The sequence below is a fragment of the Mastigoproctus giganteus genome, chromosome 1 (assembly GCF_048544385.1).
Source record: "Mastigoproctus giganteus isolate SK-2022 chromosome 1, ASM4854438v1, whole genome shotgun sequence".
NCBI lineage: Eukaryota > Metazoa > Arthropoda > Arachnida > Uropygi > Thelyphonidae > Mastigoproctus > Mastigoproctus giganteus.
In genome coordinates, this window is record NC_143575.1 from 189,546,383 (window position 1) to 189,564,546 (window position 18,164).

The window sequence follows — 18,164 nt, forward strand, 5'->3', positions numbered from 1 at the left end:
GGCCTCCGGCCCACCGGGGGTTTCCCCCAGTAAAGCTTATTGACTTATGGCCTTTTCAACTTATGGCCAGTCCGCCTCTGTCGATAGAAAAAAAAATATGAAATTGTGAAACGCTTTGAGCGAAATGAAAGACCACGTGATATTGCATGTGCTACAGACCTAAATGAGGCAACGCCGAGAATTACAAAGAATGCAGAGAAAATACAAACAACTTTCATAGCAGGAACAACTCAAAGTGTAATTAAAATCCATTAGATTAAGACACAAACAATTGGAAGAGATGGAACGGCTGTCATCTGTTTGGATAGAAAATCAAAGAAAAAAACAAGTTTGCTTACGATAGAAGCAAAAGCATTAGCAATGTTTTATTACGATTATTTATTGTGTTTGGTAATACAGTAAACCCCCGCTATTCACGGGGGGTTACGTTCCTGAGAAATGCCGCGAATACTGAGTTATGGCTCGCATAGTAATAAAGGGTTCTGTTCCAAAGTACGAAATATATAAGAAAAACTAGTCTAAAATTTTGTCTATATATGTATTATATGTACCTTCATAATATGACTATGTACATAAACAGTACATAGTGAAATGCAAGCATATGGCATCGAAATGAAAATAAGAAACAATTTAATATTTAATGTAATATTTATTAGAAATTTCAAACCAGCGCCTTTGCTAGCTAAAAAACTTATCCTGCCAGTGCTATCACCAGTTTCTCTAAAGTGTTGATAAAGGAGTTTTGCCTTTTCATGAATGACGAGTGAACTTAATGGAATTTTATTTTGAGTTCGGTCTTCTGTCCACAGATTTAAAGCCTTTTCCATTTTTTCTAATTTAACATCACGAGTTACAGAGCAAATTTTTGAAGCAATTAGCATGTTTTCACGGACACTACGGCGAATTTTTTCTTCCGATTTTTGGATTGATCGTACCATTGACTCAGTGATTTTATAATGTTTTGCCACTGAGGAGACACTTTCACCATTAGAAATTTTATCTAATAACTCAATTTTATTCACTAATGTCATCACCTTTGATCTTTTCACATTTCCCTTGTTATTCGTAGCCATATTTTTGTACGGGTTAGAAAGATTGTCCACAATAAAGTCACTTTCTTCCATTAACACACTCGAAAAAAGTCTGTTTTACACTGCAAAACGGTAGGTTTATCACTTTTGTAAGCATATCAATTTATAAATTGATAAATTCATTCAATTTATAAGCATATAAATTAAAAGCAAACGACAAAACCTTCCAGGACAAGCGCATAACACATACTGAACAAAGATTAGCGAGAAACATCCACGCTCGCGATTTTGTCACTCCTCTCCCCCCACCCACTGAGCGCTGTTTTGACTGGGAAAGATAATTTTAGCCACGCCCATGTTTTTTATGGCAGAAAATGTTCATGGTGCTTTAAAATTCACATTTTTTTTTAGGTTTCATTTTATATTAAATCAGCGACCGCGAATAGCGGCGGTTTACTGTATTTTGGTTACAAATGTGTGTTCAATCTTGGGTGGTCGGCACCTAACCCTATTTTTCCCATAGGGCCTGTTGTTTATATTGCACAAGGGTTTCTAGAAACACAACTATCCTGCTATATGAGGACTGACTGTACAGCAGTACATTGCATGAAAGTGTGATAGACATTATTATGGCAACACAAGCCATAGCACACAAATTCATAAACTAGCATGTGCAGGAGACCTGGACTACTAACCACCATGCAATTACCTTTCAGCTGGTGCATCAACTGGATCACTCTTTCCCCCCCCCCCAATATATGATATTATCAGGTATTTAACCCCAGGGGCTCACATTTGGTGAGTATGGGCTTGGCACACCTAGGGTCCTGAGTTGGATATCATCATTCTTCTCTTTCTTGGTGGTTCCCCTTCTACTTCTGACTCTCTCTCTCTCTCTCTCTCTCTCTCTCTCTCTCTAACTGGCAGAGATACCAAGAAACCCCCGAATCTCTCCTTTCAAGGACACCCCCAGAAGGGAATAATGAATACATACAAGTCAACAGGTCAATAAGCTGACAGAAACCATTATCAGTGCTGTAAATAGTTCTACGAGGAAGAAACAACCAAGATCACATGCAGTCACAGGCTAGCTGGGTGGGTAAAGTGCCTGCCTGGCAACCCAAAGGTGAAGACCAAGCCCAAGGCAGGTTCGATTCCCGCCTCAGGCTTGGATCAAAGTACTGCAAAAACCTTGGGAGGTGCATTATGGCCACAGAAGCCTATACGCCAACAACTACCAAAAAAAAAAAAAAAAAAACATTCAGTCCCTGGTGGTGCTCCGAGCTGGATATTCTCCGGTAAATGGTTATTTCTACCAGGGTAGAAAACATTTCCAGAGATCCAGAACAAATTAGCCACCAACAGAGATACTAGAAGAGAAACTTACTGGAATTTAAGGAATTAGTATATAAGCCTTATAAGGTGGGAAAAAGAAGAAATCCTGGTAAATGCTTGTTGGTACCACTGGTAATTGCTGAACCATGGGGTGTGGTTTACCGTATTGTTACCAACAAGTAAACACCACAAACACTGAGACTGGCCAGAATGCCAACACCTGAGAGGAAACAGTTTGCAATATTCTTGATGCAATTTTCCAGTAAATGACAATACCTTTACATGCAGTTACCTTTCAGCTGGTGCACCAAACAAGAATAAATTGGCCACTAGTTAGTCCACTGAAAACAACATTTTTTGGAGACTGAGAACCCTTTCACCCTGGAGGGTGAAAGGACTATCCATGGCACTTGATGGAACCAAAAACAATGTCCAGGTAATGATCTCATTGAAATAGAAATGGTAAAAGAACTGATTAAAAGCCATCCATACCACCAATTGCAATTTACAATAACTGTTTCCAAAAGGGTATCTTCCCCACTTTTTGAAAACTGGCTAACATAAGATTAATACTGAAGAATCCAGAAAAACCACCAACAGATCCAAAATCATACTGGCCCATTGCCTTGTCAGTTTTGGGCAAGGTAATGGAGAGACTGATACTGTTTGGATCACAGACTTTCTACCTCAATGCCAATTTAGAATCAGACAAACAGTTTGGATTTAAACAGGGATGCTGCATAGAGGATGATATGGACTATTTGGTCAAAGCAGCACTTACAGCAGAGGAAAAATATGTACTGACTATATATCCATTGATTTTGCCGGAGCCTTCGATGCATTATGGTGGACCAGCATACTTTGCAGATTGCAATGTGCTCGAATACCACAAAATCTATACCAATTTATACAAGACTATTTCAGGGATAGACAGGTCTCAGTCAAAACCAGATATCAGTGTATCACCAAATGAATGGCAAAAGGATGCCCCAGGGTTCAGTGGTGGGGTCCCTGTTTCTGGAACCTAGTACTGGATGAATTTCTTGGGATGGATATTGGCCCAGTTGAGAAGTCAGAAAAACCACCTTGCTTGTCAAGGCCAACACCTGGGCTGTTTTAGAATAGCATGCCAATTTAACAATGCAGTAGCACACACTCTGAGTAGACCGGGGTTCAAGCCCATGACTGCTAAATACGGTCGATCTGCCAACCCGCACTGTATCAGCGAGGCAGATTATGGTCCATTTCCCTTAGCATGAATTGTTGAGGAGACTTCCATCCTGCAATGGGTTGATAATGGCTGCAGTTTACCTTTTACCCTCCAGCAATGGGCAAGTACAGGGTGTTTCATGTAAAACCGGCCCCAGTCACTGGCAAAATAATTAGACAAATCTAGTCTGGAGTAAAATGAGATAAACACAGAAAAACTCAATCAAAAATAACTTTACTTATTCTCTCTCTGAATGTACACACGGTTTTTGGAAATGATTTCCTTGTGGATCTATACACTTTTGTGCATGTGTAATCAAGGTGACCCGATGCAAAACAGTGACATCGATAACCTCAATATTTCTTCGAATGCTGTCCTTCAGTTCATTTATTGTGTGAGAGTTGTGCTCATAAACTCTTCCTTTCAAATATCCCCACATGTAAAAGTCACGTGAAGAAAAATCTGGAGAACGTGGCGACCACAATCCTTTGCTACTTGTGCATTCTTCTGTGAAACTGTCATGAACACTGGCCAGTGATTCATGAGATGTGTGACATGTGGCGCCATCCTGTTGAAAGTAGCAGTTAGGATTTTTGGTACACCAGTATCGAGTGTTATGAGAATTCACATGACCAGAAAGATGGAACCATGCCTCATCACTCATGAAATAAAGCAGTGGGTCGAGTTCACCATCTGCAATCTTGTTAAGGAGCCACTCACAATAACTCAAACGTTTTGCCGTATCAGGTTGCAGTAATTCTTAGACACGCGTCATGCGATAGGGTTTCAATTTCAGGTGATGAAGTACATGAAAACAAGAAGTTGGTTTCACTCCAGTTTGTTGCAACAATTTCCTGATAGATTTTCTTGGGCTAGCTAAAATTCTCTTTTGAATGTTCAACACCGCCTCTGGAGTCCTAACAGAGGCTAGACGATTTCTCAGTACATTTACAATGGAACCTGTAGTCCGCCATTTTGCAAGTGAGCATCGAATAGTACTCTTCGCTGGGATGGTAACAATAGGAAATTTCTCAGAAAACAATTCCTGTGTTTCCTTAAAAGAGCCAGTACGTACATAGGCTTCCACTATACAAATCCTTTCTTGCGCAGAATATGGCATTCTTGACAATACTCTCACACACCTATCACTTACAAGCACGAAACCACCAACTGTATGTTGAGCAACACAATCTGAAATGATTTGCCTAAAATTCATTCTTTGAACAGTTTTGTGTGGGAGTTGTTCAAAAATGAATATCACACCAGTATGAATCGGGCTGGTTTTGCGCGGAACACCCTTTATATACAAACTAGTAATATCCAGCAGTAAAACCAAATCAATCCTGTTGAAAGGTAACTTGAACAAACGTCTACAGATTAAAATAGCAGGTAAAACAATAGCCCTAGTAACAGAAACGAAATATCTAGGTATAAATATTTGACAGTAAGTTAAATTTTTATCTCCATCTTGTGCACTTGGCCAAAAAATTCATTAATTATGCTGGAATGATTGCTAGAATTGGCCATACTGACTTGGGTTTAAAAAGGAAGACACTTGCTCTTATTTATAAGGCAGTTGTCCTCCCAATTATTATCTGTGGTGCAGATGTATGGTACTGTAGAGCAACTTTAGTTAAGAATAAAAGAAAATTAGATTCCATACAGATGATTATACTCTTCACCACCATGAGGGCATGCTGCACTGTCAGTATGCCTGTTGTGCAGAATCTGGCAAGAGCACCGTCAGTGGATTTAGAAATAATTAAAAGAAAACTCAACTATAGACTCAAAAAGCTAATCCCAACAAACATCTTAGGGATTACCATAAACCTTGAGACTGATATCAAACAAGAAAGAAAAAGAATATCAATCACATTTTACCAGCAATGACAGAGCAGGTGGGAAGAGACTAGAGGCCTAAAGGGGAAGTCATTAGGGGTTTCTGCCTCTGGTATCCCTAGTTCTCCCTAAACCACTATCCCCCCCCCCCCAGTTTGCTCCAGGACTCTGTGCTTACATTTTTGTTAACAGGGCATGGTTCCCTGAATGAAAAGTTGTGCCAACTGGGTCTCACCCAGGATCCTAAATGTACCTGTGGAGCTGATGAGATTTGGGCCATGTCCTTTATTATAACTGCCCCGATTACCATCTCCACAGATGTAGACATATGTCCAAGATTGAACCTATAAACTATGGAGATGAGCAACTACCTATCTCTGATGAAATGCATTACATGGCCTCCTCTGAATTCACTCAAAGTTTTTGAGACCAGAAGAAGCAACCATGCTATGACTACCCAGAGTGTGACACCCCCACCCAACTTAGACCAGTAAGCTTACATGATCATGACATGTATTGATAGAGACTAATCCAAATGAGACTGGCCAGTTTGAATGTGTTTCTCACCTAGTGAGAATGTATAAGTTAAATATTGACATTTGTTAAAAGAAATATCCATGTTTATCTGTGTTAATGTTTGTAAATGTGTATTATTAATGTATAATTGTATATATTTCATGAAATGAATAGTTCCAGTTCAGGAGTATAAGAATGTTTTTGTGTATCATTGTGTGCATGTTTTTCTTTTTTTTTGAGTGTATGTATTCACTGAATGGTCGTATGAATGACAATCTTTAGAAGTGCTCTATTTCGTCTGGATTGCCGGATGCGATGGAGATCACTTGCTGGGATTTTTCATTCTTAGAGTATGTAAGATCATTGAGTGATAGTGTGTATGGCAGTCTGTGCTCTTTTGAAGCTCTCTGTCATGTCTATGTTGTCGGACATGATTGAAAGCTTGCATCAGTATGATTTATAACATTTTTCTTTTGTAACACTTTTCTAGATATAAATAAATAAGTTGTGTCCCTAATTATTATACAGTAAACCCTTGATTTAACGGTCTAATAAGGGAGAAGGGGTGTCCTTTAATGCCAAAAGTCCATTAAATCGAAGTAACCTGGGGGGGGGGGTTATTATTCTTAATGTAAAAAAAAAAAGCTTTAATACAATATACAGTACTATAATAATTAATGATAAAACACCAGCCAGGAATTAAACTAAAAATTTACTATACAATGAAATAATATACAATGAAATGTGATGCAATTAAAATAAAATAAAAACACTGATTAAATTATAGTTAAAATATAGTTAAAAACAATAAAATTAATTAAAATAAACTAGGTTAAAAGCGATAAAACAATGAAACCTGGAGCTTTCGGAGAACTGCCGTCTCCTTCTTCGACAGCATACTACTAGTGCTAAGACACATCCTTAAGTAGCCGGTCCATGGCACTCATGCACATGATCATCAGACACATGATCTACATTCTCCATGCGCGTATCGGAAATGGAAATGGCTCGGGAGCGTGTCAAACAGAAACGGTCATCCCTTCTGAGGACAACTGCCTCAAACATGGGGTGTAAACGGATCCCCCTGTCCCTATTAATAGTATTGTGACTGGATGAACCGATTCGCAAGCTCTCGAGCCACTTGCGTTCCCAAAATCCATGGGCGCGGTCGGTAATGACCGCGTCTGCAGGGGAGATCCGATGCTGCTTTTCCCAGAAATGCTCTGCCACAGCAGACCTCGCATAGTTAGCAGTCTTGATAGCGGTCGTGTGTTCCCCCAGACGGTCCTTTAAACGTCGGCCCGTTTCCCCCACATAACACTCCTCACAATCCGGGCACTTAATCTCGTAGACCACATTGCTAGTATGGTCCTGGGCTACAGGATCTTTAACTTGGGATATCACTGTGTGCAACCTCCGACCCGGAAGTTGCACACAGCGAGTCGGGCACTCCCGCAATGCCCGTACAATACGTTCTGAAAGGCCCGGATAGTAAGGAATGTATGCAGTAGCCACAGGGGCAGGCCACTCCGTACGATTGGACTCAACCCTATGAATATATTTGTCCAAGACCCTCTGGGGGTATCCACATTTCCTGAGTTCTGCCGTGACTTTGCAAATTTCTATTTCCTTTTCTTCAGGGGTACTACAGTGGGTCCCCACCCTATTCAACAATGCCCTGGCTACACTGTTCTTATGATGACAAGCCTGTGCTGAGCTATAATGAACAAATTGGCCACGGCACATAGGCTTTCTATAGATCGTTGTTTTTAATCTAGATCCATCTCTGCTCACCAAGACATCCAGAAACGGGAGGGACCCAGCTTCTTCCACCTCCGAGGTAAATTGTATAAATGTGGAAAAGCTGTTGAGCAAATTGAGCACCTCATCTTCCTTTCCCTTTTTTAAAATGGTGAAGGTATCGTCCACATATCTCCTCCACTCGCGCATGGGGAAATTCAACTGATGAAACACCCTAGTTTCCAGTTCCTCCATTGCCAAATTGGCCACAATGGCACTGATGGGGGAACCCATTGCCGTGCCATGGACCTGCTTATACATAACTTTTTGAAACACCATGGTAGTGCTTGCGAGGCAAAATTCCACACCTTTACAAATATCATCAATGCTTAGTAAAGATCTAGCACTAAAGCAATCATCTCGTTCCAAGGCCGATCTTACACAATGCACCCCATGTTCAATGGGGTGCATTGTGTAAGATCGGCCTTGGAACGAGAATCAGTGTTTTTATTTTATTTTAATTGCATCACATTTCATTGTATATTATTTCATTGTATAGTAAATTTTTAGTTTAATTCCTGGCTGGTGTTTTATCATTAATTATTATAGTATGGAAATTCCCAGCCCCATAGGCCTGTTTCAAGAAATATACAGTACTGTACAATATAAAATTATTAAATTATAATAAAGAATAGGTAATATTCTGTTGTAAATATAAAATGTTGCAAGTTGGCCTTTGATTTACGAATATCAGAAACAGTTTGTTTTTTTACACTGTAAATTTCACAAACACATGCTACTGAGATGCCTTGTTCTAATTTCTCAATTAGCTCTAATTTCTGTGCCACTTTTAAGTTCACATGCTTTCTTTTAACTCCTTTATCACTTGATGCCATTTTAAATTGTAAGGATTGCAAAATTATTTAATAAATAAAGTCACAGTTCAGAAATCACAGAAACACTCTGTATACAACCTGACCGCATGATAGCTTGAGGCAGACTGAGACCGGAACAAAGCGAATCGGTAGACCTGCAATTTAGTGTCCCGAGTCAGTCACATTCAGCTCGCAAGTCAATCAGCTATTTGAACACGTTTTTAGAAAGAATAAAAAACAATTTCCTGAATTTGATTATAAGAATAGAAGTAGGTAATTATCAAAATAATAATGGAAGTAGGTAATTATTATTAATTTTTAATTAATAATAACACTGAAGTTTTGTATAACCTAAAAAAAATAATATGGTAGAGATTAATATGTACATTACTGTATTATTATTTGTCTGATCCATTATATTGGGGTTCGTTAAATCGAGGGTTTACTGTATACGTCTAACCATAAAAATATGAGTTATCTGTCTACCATTGTTATCCAGAGTATACAAATTATAAATAAAAGTGGACACGTGAGTGTGGGTATATGAGCACAAGTAGGTCTAAATGTGATATCTGTTTTTGAGTGCATGAGTGTCTAGTGTGTGTGTGTGTGTGTGCACACACATGCAAATGCAGAAGTAAATGTGTGTATATGTATATATCTGAGTGAATGTATGTATGTATATATGTATGTATGTGCATGTATGTGTGTATATGTTAATATGTGTGTCTTGTGCTAGGTGGGAAATGAGTCCACTTAACCTGCAAAAAAAAAAAAAAAAAAAATTGTATGTTCTATTCAGGGTGCTGTATTGAGTGGAATAAATGAATGAGAACATCCTATAAGTGTTAACTATTGTACCCTGAATATGTATATAAATATAAAAAAAATTAATTAAAAAAAATTCTTGCAGTCTAAGTTGTATAAACATGAGTGAATGTTAGGTCACCTGTGTAAAACATGCATTGACCAAATAAATGTTTATGATTAGCATTTAAAAAACGTTGATGCCTTGGTAATTGTTATATTTAGGTGGCTCCTGTCTGTCTGTAAGATGATGAAAGTATGGTGATAAATGTGTGAGAATGTTGTGTTATGTGCTAAATATGTATATTTAAAAAAAAAAGCATAATTATGTAAGTGTGCAGGTGCACAGTTGGGCTGAGTGCATATATAGTGTTAACATGTCCACCAAATTAGACTGCAATGGAAAAATATACCAGGAAACCCCCATGCCCTGCTGATGTTATATCCCCTCTTCTGAGGCATGATGTGGGATTTGCTGACACTGGGTTCAGCTGGCCTGGCCAGAGTGGGATTAATAACAGAGAAGCCTTTTTCTTTTTCTGCTCTTAACAATCCACCTCTCCCTATGGAGGATGGGGCCCCTTCCACAGGTGTGACCCTCTATCTCTTTAACTTCCTGTTTCCAGGTGGACAGTTTTTCTGTCATCCTCTTTCTTTATCTTCATCTGTTCCTCTCCTCCGCTTCTGTCATCCCTGCTCCCTTTTTCACTTTCTAGAGTGTTGTTTTTTTTTCTTCTTCTTCTTTCTCAAGCCCCTACCTGTCAAGCTCAGGCATCATCCAGAATTCATCCCTGCCAGAGACCTTTCTATTTCTTATGGCCTGCCTCCATGGGGCAGAGGATGGGCAATGTGGGGTCATTTAGCCACAGAGCTTCCTATCGGAAGCTCTGTGGCTAAATGGTTGGCGGAAAACATAACACAATCCAACACTACACTATGCAGACCAACACTAAAACACGCTATCTCTGGCATTCACAAAGTTTGTGACACAGCATATACAAATGCAGAGTTGGGTGAGGAACCCTGGTGCCACTTCACAATCTACACTATGTGCTTTCAGCATCACTTATGTTTGACACCATGTCTCAGATATCCCTACAGTGCATATCTGACACCATGTCTCAGATATCCCTACAGTGCATATCTGACACCATGTCTCAGATATCCCTACAGTGCATTTGATGACTTAATCAGTACTTCAAATTCATCAAATTTATTTACAGTGCTCCTATCATTAGTATACATACACCCATTCTTACTTTTATTACCCTAACACAACCCCTGTATTTACTTTTTCCATGACAACCTACTGCCGGGCTTGAAACCCCCCATACACTTTGCTCTCCAGACTGCTGCACGTTCCAATAGAAGTAATGCAAGAATCACTTTCACCTCTGCCTTTGGCTGTTGTTAATCTCTATTAGTCTGTATATCCCCCTCCCAAACTAGCAGTTTTCCGACCCACCTATTACATCGCTGTTTTTTACAGGGATGTGATAATAGTTAAGAGATATGACAGTCAGGAGATGTGATAAACAGGAAATGCAATAAAAAGAAGATGTGAGGACATACTTAACAAGTACAGGGCAATCTTACTTGCAACTTTTTTCCCAACATTTCCCTGTACTTGTGAAGTTCATCCTCACGTCTCCTCTTAATATCATTAGTGCCAACATGTACAACAGTATCACATGTTGTGCCTTTAAAAGATATCTGCTCTTCAATATCTTTTACTTTTGTACCTGGCAGAAATACCTTGATTCTATTCCACTTATCCTGCTTGGGAGCATGATGGGAAATAGTTATGGTTGGTTACTAGAAATTTATCTCCTCAGAGCAGCTTGAAGACCTTGGAGGAGAGGGGGGATCACATCGTTCAAGAAATATTCTCAGTCTGAAGAAAGTCCACTGCCGGTTGGTGAGAAGACTTACCCTGAGACTACCTCCTCTATATGTTCCCTTCCTCCCCCTTTCATGATGTGAAGAAAACTAAGAATTAATCAGTGATTAAAACCCTGACCACCTTCCAAATGAGTGCTAAGTAGTCAAATCATTTTCTGGAAGGACAACAATTTTAAGCCAAAAATAGTACGCCATGATGGAGCACTATTTCAATGATGGCATTTCATTACATCAAAAAAATAGCCCAAGGAAATACTATCAAGACTAGTCATTCAAAACCCATTCCTGTCTTTAACGAAAACCCCTTGAAAGGTATAAGAACCTGTAGTACTTAGTACCATGTATGGGTTGAAGGTTGAGAAGATGAAAGAAGATACTTGGGTGAAGGTAAAGAAAGCCGACACGAGAACCATGAGAAACGTCGGGTAACTTATGCAGAAAATTAGTTTCCCGATACGGCACTCTAGCGCTGCTCGCTCAGTAAACAGACAGTAGGTGTTATCGGTCTGGAGCAAAATCGAGACCGATACCTTGATTGATGGGTAGGCGTAGCAAACGATGTGCTGATTGGTGCGCGAAACAACACACGATAACATCGGTTTAGTATCGCTTAATAGCACTGAGAAGCACTAATGGTAACTTGCCGTAATGAACTCTTTCCATAATGGTGAAAAAAGGTCAGGTTACCTCCACTTGAATCCCATGGGAGCTTGACCCCCTCCCAAAATAGAGGGGGTAACCTAACCTTTTTTCGTTAGAATCATGGGTGGACTAGAGCATAAACTGTTTATTAACAAAATATAAATTTTTTATTACTGTACTTTTATTTTTAAGGTCAGATTACGAAATATAATGAAAAATAAAGAAACCTTTTTCTTTTTTCATAACCAAACCTAAATTAACAGTATAGTAAAAACACTCATGAACTCCAAAAATCTGCTTTTAATAATGAGGAAAAAACATAACGAAGGATGTAAGAATGAATGGAACGAAACTTTTAGTTTTCATCAAAAAATCAACCAATGTTTTATTTTCCTTACAAATTTCTTCCATCTTTAAAAGATTCATCGCTACTATTACCTGTTAACCGTTCATCACGAAACTATTATACACCATTCTTTACTCATAAATACTATAAATATTATAATGCCAACCAATGACTACACAGTAGCTTGTCATCTGTTGCCCCCACCACCAATCAATTCATCGTTTGCCACGCCTACCTGTCAATCAATATATCCTTCTCGATTTTGGCTCCAGACCGATAACACCTACTGTCTGTTTACCGAGCGAGCAGCGCTAGAGTCTGGTGTCTGGAAACTAATTTTCTGCTTAAGTTATCCGATGTTTCTTGTCATTCTCATGTTGGCTTTCTTTACCTTAGCCCAACTAAGTCCAATGGGACAATAATTGGATGGGAAGGATTTGTCAACCTTTTTGGGAACTGGCTGGATATGAGCAAATTTCCAAGCAGAAGAAGAAATACTGTTGGAATAAGAAAGTGTAAAAAGGTGACACAGAATAAAAGCAAGTTAAGGAGCACAGGTTTTGAGAACCACCATCAGAACTTCCACTGTTTTGAGAAATACTATCAAGACTGGTCAGATAGTATTCTAACATTTTTTTTTTTTTTTTACAGAAGACCACAGGAGGCATTGAATGTAGTGTACTGGAAATGGTAGGAGGTGGTTTATCAAGATAATAAATACGCAAGTTAGAAGAAAAGTAGGACGCTAGCAGCTTGACTTTATCTTTAGCTGAGGTGGCAATAGAACCATGAGGTTTCAACAGAAGTGGGAGTAGAGATGAGCAAAAGTTGCAGCCAGTAGCTTTGATGAGACACCAGAATGCTGAAATACCATTTGGACGAGAAGAAAGTTTTATCCTATTAGCTTGTTTAAAATATAGTTTGGAGTGATTAATAACTGCTTTACAATTATAGCAGGCATTCTGGACATTTGGACGCAAGCCAATTGCAATATGCAACATTCTTCTGTTGAACAGCCTTAGTGCATTTATTGGGAAACCAAGGTTTACATAAAGGATAGGATTTTAAGGTGGAGTGTTGAATAGATTTCCTACAAAAAAAATTTCACTGACACAATCTGAGCATACATTGACATCAGAAGATTTAAAAAATTAATATAACCAGCAAAAAAAGAGTAGAAATTCTGCATTTTTCAATCTTGTAATACTCAACAACATGAGGTTGAGAAGAGCCATCAGAAAAAGGCTCCATTGGCAAATAGACCATCATCGAGTTGTGATCTGAAGTACATAGAGGAGCTCTCATTTTGACCATGTACATAGAAGGGTTGTTTGTGAGAAAAAAAATCAAAGGTGTGTGGTTAGCATTGTCTGGTATTCTGGTAGGTAAATGAACAATACGTGTGAGATTATTAGTAATTGCAAATGCCTCAGCATCTCAACCAGCTGGATCCATGTGACTAGAAAATGGAAGCCAACTAAGTTATGAATGCTACATCACCAAGAAAAATTAGCTCACTGTAAAGAAGGTTGGACTGGAGAAAGCCAAGTTTTAAAGAAAGGAAGTCAAAGAGTTCCAAGTGATTAGTGGATTTTGGAGTACAATATCAGCAACAGATGAATTTGACAGAATGGTGTAGAGAGATTTAGCCAAGAAGATCAAAAAGAGGAGATTCCAAATTACCAAGTCTCTTTCGGGGAATGTCAGAGTGGACGTATACGCAAGCCACCTTTGAAGGGAAAGGAATCATACAGAGAATAATTAGGACAACTGAGATGAGTAGTGGTTGAATCATCTATTAATTGGGATTCTGTCAGAAAAAGTAAGTGGGGCTTGGCAGACTTTAATGGAAATGGACATCATTGAGATTGGAACTGAAACCAGATATACGTATTTGTGGAATGAACAAGGAAGTGTTTGGGAGTTTTAGATCTTTTTGCAGATAAGTTTATTAGTTTGAGTGTTTGTGTTGTATTCAGTAGTAAGAAAAGGTGCGGAGGACAGGTTGTTGTTTCCCTTCAAAGGTGTGGAGGACACCTTTGAAGGGAAAGGAATCATACAGAGAATAATTAGGACAACTGAGATGAGTAGTGGTTGAATCATCTATTAATTGGGATTCTGTCAGAAAAAGTAAGTGGGGCTTGGCAGACTTTAATGGAAATGGACATCATTGAGATTGGAACTGAAACCAGATATACGTATTTGTGGAATGAACAAGGAAGTGTTTGGGAGTTTTAGATCTTTTTGCAGATAAGTTTATTAGTTTGAGTGTTTGTGTTGTATTCAGTAGTAAGAAAAGGTGCAGAGGACAGGTTGAAAGTAATGAAATTTGGATATGGCAGATATATGGAAGGAATAACCCAACTTCTTGATGTAACATGGCCTTGATAGTGTCCCCGTACACACACACAATTCAGACTTTCTCCAGTCATCTGGAGAGCAGACCAGTTATCCAATTATCTGGTAGAGAAGCAGCAGTGAGATTATACACTAACTGATCTGCTTTTATTTATCGAAAACACGGGTCTGCAACGTTCATGCTCATCTTCAGTAGTAAACAGATTTTGAGCTAAGAAAACACAACTTGACTGGAGATAAAACTGACATCAAAACTTTCTTGGCATAATCATATCACAAATATTGTTTGCTGTGACTCAAAAATAAGATTTTCTCATAAATACTGGGCATTACTTTCCTTCTAATCTGCTGTTAAATGTGTAAATCACAATTATATATACCTCCATTCTATTCCTAGATGCTGTCTAAAAAAAGGTGCAGGTTATTTATTCTCTTGCAAACTCACTCCATTTGCTAACATATGGGTGTTCAGTTCTGCTGTGTGAATTTTCTATATATTCTTTTCAGTGGCCCCATTCTCTCAAGTTGTCAAGTTGACCACCTGAACTATCTCAAATTTGGGAACATTTGTTTTTATGCTTTCTGTCATCTCACATCTTGTTTGTTATTGTTGTTTGTTATTTGGTTTTTAGGAGCATTAGCAACTAAGGCCATATTGCTCCGGGATATGCAGTGGTCATTCCCTGACCTTTCCGCATTCTCCGTATTTGGTGGTGACGGGCTCGAACCCCGGTCTAATCAAGAAGCGTGTGCTATGCACTGCTGCTCCTTCCCACCTGGCTACGGAGGCGCTGCCTCACATCTTGTGAATTAGTCATCACTGTGTTGTGGTGCTGCACTAATGGAGATGCCTAGCCTTCCACGGATAAGGTACTAAAAAGCACTGATATGGCCATTTGAGTAGTGGGAAGGAGTGGCACCACTCCTTCCCACTACTCAAAGAATAATTAAAATTGAACTTATTTAGAAAAGAGTTACTTATTCATTGTGTAGCCAATTCTTGGTGGTCACCAATACAACTTTAGAGAAAAAGAGAATAAGTGCCTTAGGACTTTTGTCTTTTCATTTGCTTGTGCTATGAAAAATAGATGATGCAATTTTTATCATAGATTATTATTGCCGATATCTAAAGTTATTAGATAGAGAGTGGGTGCAAGAGTACATGTGAATAGGCGAAGTTTTTACAGCTCCAGCAAATAGAGAAGTTTCTGCTTTTTTATTAACTTAAATTGGCATATTAATTTATTTTTTAGAGTTGCTTTATATTCCTAGTAACAATACTTTAGTTTAAACTGAATTTAGATACGAGATTTTGTAGATTATTACTTAGTATCAGTAAGGGTATGGAATCCATGTGTGGACAGGTTTTGCAGCTCCCGCGAATTAAAGGTTTTTAATTATACTTAGCCTCTTTATTGACTTAATTGTTAGATTAAATTATTTTCTATAAGTAGCTTATAGACCTAGTCTAGCTCCATGGTTTATTTTTAATTTAGATAGCGCGATTTGGAAAGTAAATAATACCCGTGTCCGTAGATTAACCTTTCGTAACTTGCCGCCATTGTTATACGATACGTGTGCTAGCATAAGGTTTAACGGAAAACTAGATAGCGAGTATAGTAGTATCAATTAATCAGTAAAATTTATTAATCTTATTAAATTTCATTGTCAATTGAATTGTACTTTTTTAATTAAATAAATATAGCGACCTAGTTATTACAATCGTGGCGTCATGAATTGATACATATAAGTTAACAGGGGATAAGAAAGTCATATAAAGTAACTTGGAGATAATATTCGATACCGAAATACATATATATATAGTGTTATAACTGCATTGGGATATAGGTTTAGGATTATATTTTGTATTGGAATTTTATTGAACTTAAATAGAAATCATGACTTAGACCAGAGCAGCAAAGCAAAAGGCTCAAACTAGTGGAAGTGCTGTGGCTCAGGGAAGGACTGAGGGGGGGGGGGTGCGGTTGTCCTCTGAATCACAGTCTGTTGAAATGCACTGCTTGTTTGATGTTTGTGGAGCAGTCAGGAATGGGACATGATATTGCCAAGGGGAATGTCTTTGTGTGTGCGTGATGTAAGGAGGGCGAGGAAATCAGGCGCCAACTTGGCATTGTTACGGACTTATATGAGAGCTTGGAGGACAGGGTGGATGCCCTCGAAAATTTAAATTGAGGGGCCCATCGAGCTCTCAGCTGCCCACATCCAATGCCAGAGCTTGCACTTGAACATCATGCAAAACAGCGGCAACCCCCAAGGCAGAATGCGCTGGTCCCCTGGCGCCTCCGTAGCCAGGTGGGAAGGAGCAGCAGTGTGTAGCATATGTTTCTTGATTAGACCGGGGTTCGAGCCCGTCACCACCAAATACGGAGGATGCGGAAAGGTCAGGGAATGACCACCGCATATACCGGGGCAATATGGCCTTAGTTGGTAATGCTCCTGAAAACCAAAATAACAACAACAATAACAACAATGCGCTGGTCCCAAAGGAACTAGTTGTTGTAGGTAACTCTATAGTCAGGGAAACGGGGAACATATTGTGCAAAGAGGATAGATGGAACAGGACCAGGGTATGTCTGCCAGGGGCAAAGGTTGATGACGTTGTAGGGCAGATATCATCCTTTAAGGGCACAAAGGGTGATATCGTTGTACACGTTGGCACTAATGATATTAAGAGTAGGAGACCGGCAGAATTACTTAACAAATACAAGACAATGCTGAAAAAAAGCCATGAGTTAGGATTGAATTTGAAAGTGTCTGCAACTCTGCCCAGACATGATAGGAGGGAGTATATGATGAGAGCCTTGTCGATCAATTCTGCCCTGTAGAGATTGTGCAAGGTTCAAGGGGCAGAATTTTTCTCAGCCTGGTCTGTGCTTGTTAATACACTTAAATAGAAAGGGTGCAAGAATATTTACTGATGCTATTGAGGCAGAGTTAGGTGGGTCAGAAAACTGCTAGCTTGGGGAGGGATACACGAACTAATAGATTAACAGTAGCCACTGGCTACTGTTAATATATAATATTAATCTGGCTACTGTAAAAGTGATTCTTGCACTACTTCTATTGAAATGCAATTGAGCAACAGCCTCAAAAGCAAGGCAATGGGAATTTCCAGGACTGCTCGGAGTCATAGTGGAACAAATAAATACATGCACTGTGTTAGGATAACTAAGAGTAGAAACAAGGTGCATGTATACTTGCATGTATGTCAATGGTAAGAGTATAGTTAATAAATTTGATGAGCTTGAAGTGCTTGTCAAGACATCAAAGGCAGATATTGTTGGGATATCAGAGACATGTTGTCACACAGACATAAGCAGCGCAGAACTGGAATTTGGGGAGTACAATGTGTACAGAAAGGATAGGCAGGGCAGGAAGGGAGGAGGGGTTATGCTGTTAGTTAAGAAACACATAAAATCTAAGGAAGTGCATCCAATTGATGTTGGTAGACAATGCAATTTTGAGTCTGTTTGGTATGTGACATAAGCACTAGGAAAGGAAAAATGAGAGTAGGTGTGTGTTATAGGCCTAATGAATCTGAT

General features: G+C 39.0%; 1 protein-coding gene across 1 annotated transcript in view; it reads left to right on the top strand.

Moving 5' to 3' along the window:
- The window catches only part of LOC150091385 (coiled-coil domain-containing protein 174), a 132,919-nt gene that overhangs the window by 52,072 nt on the left and 62,683 nt on the right, over positions 1 to 18,164 (top strand). The gene's annotated exons all lie outside the window — the stretch shown is intronic.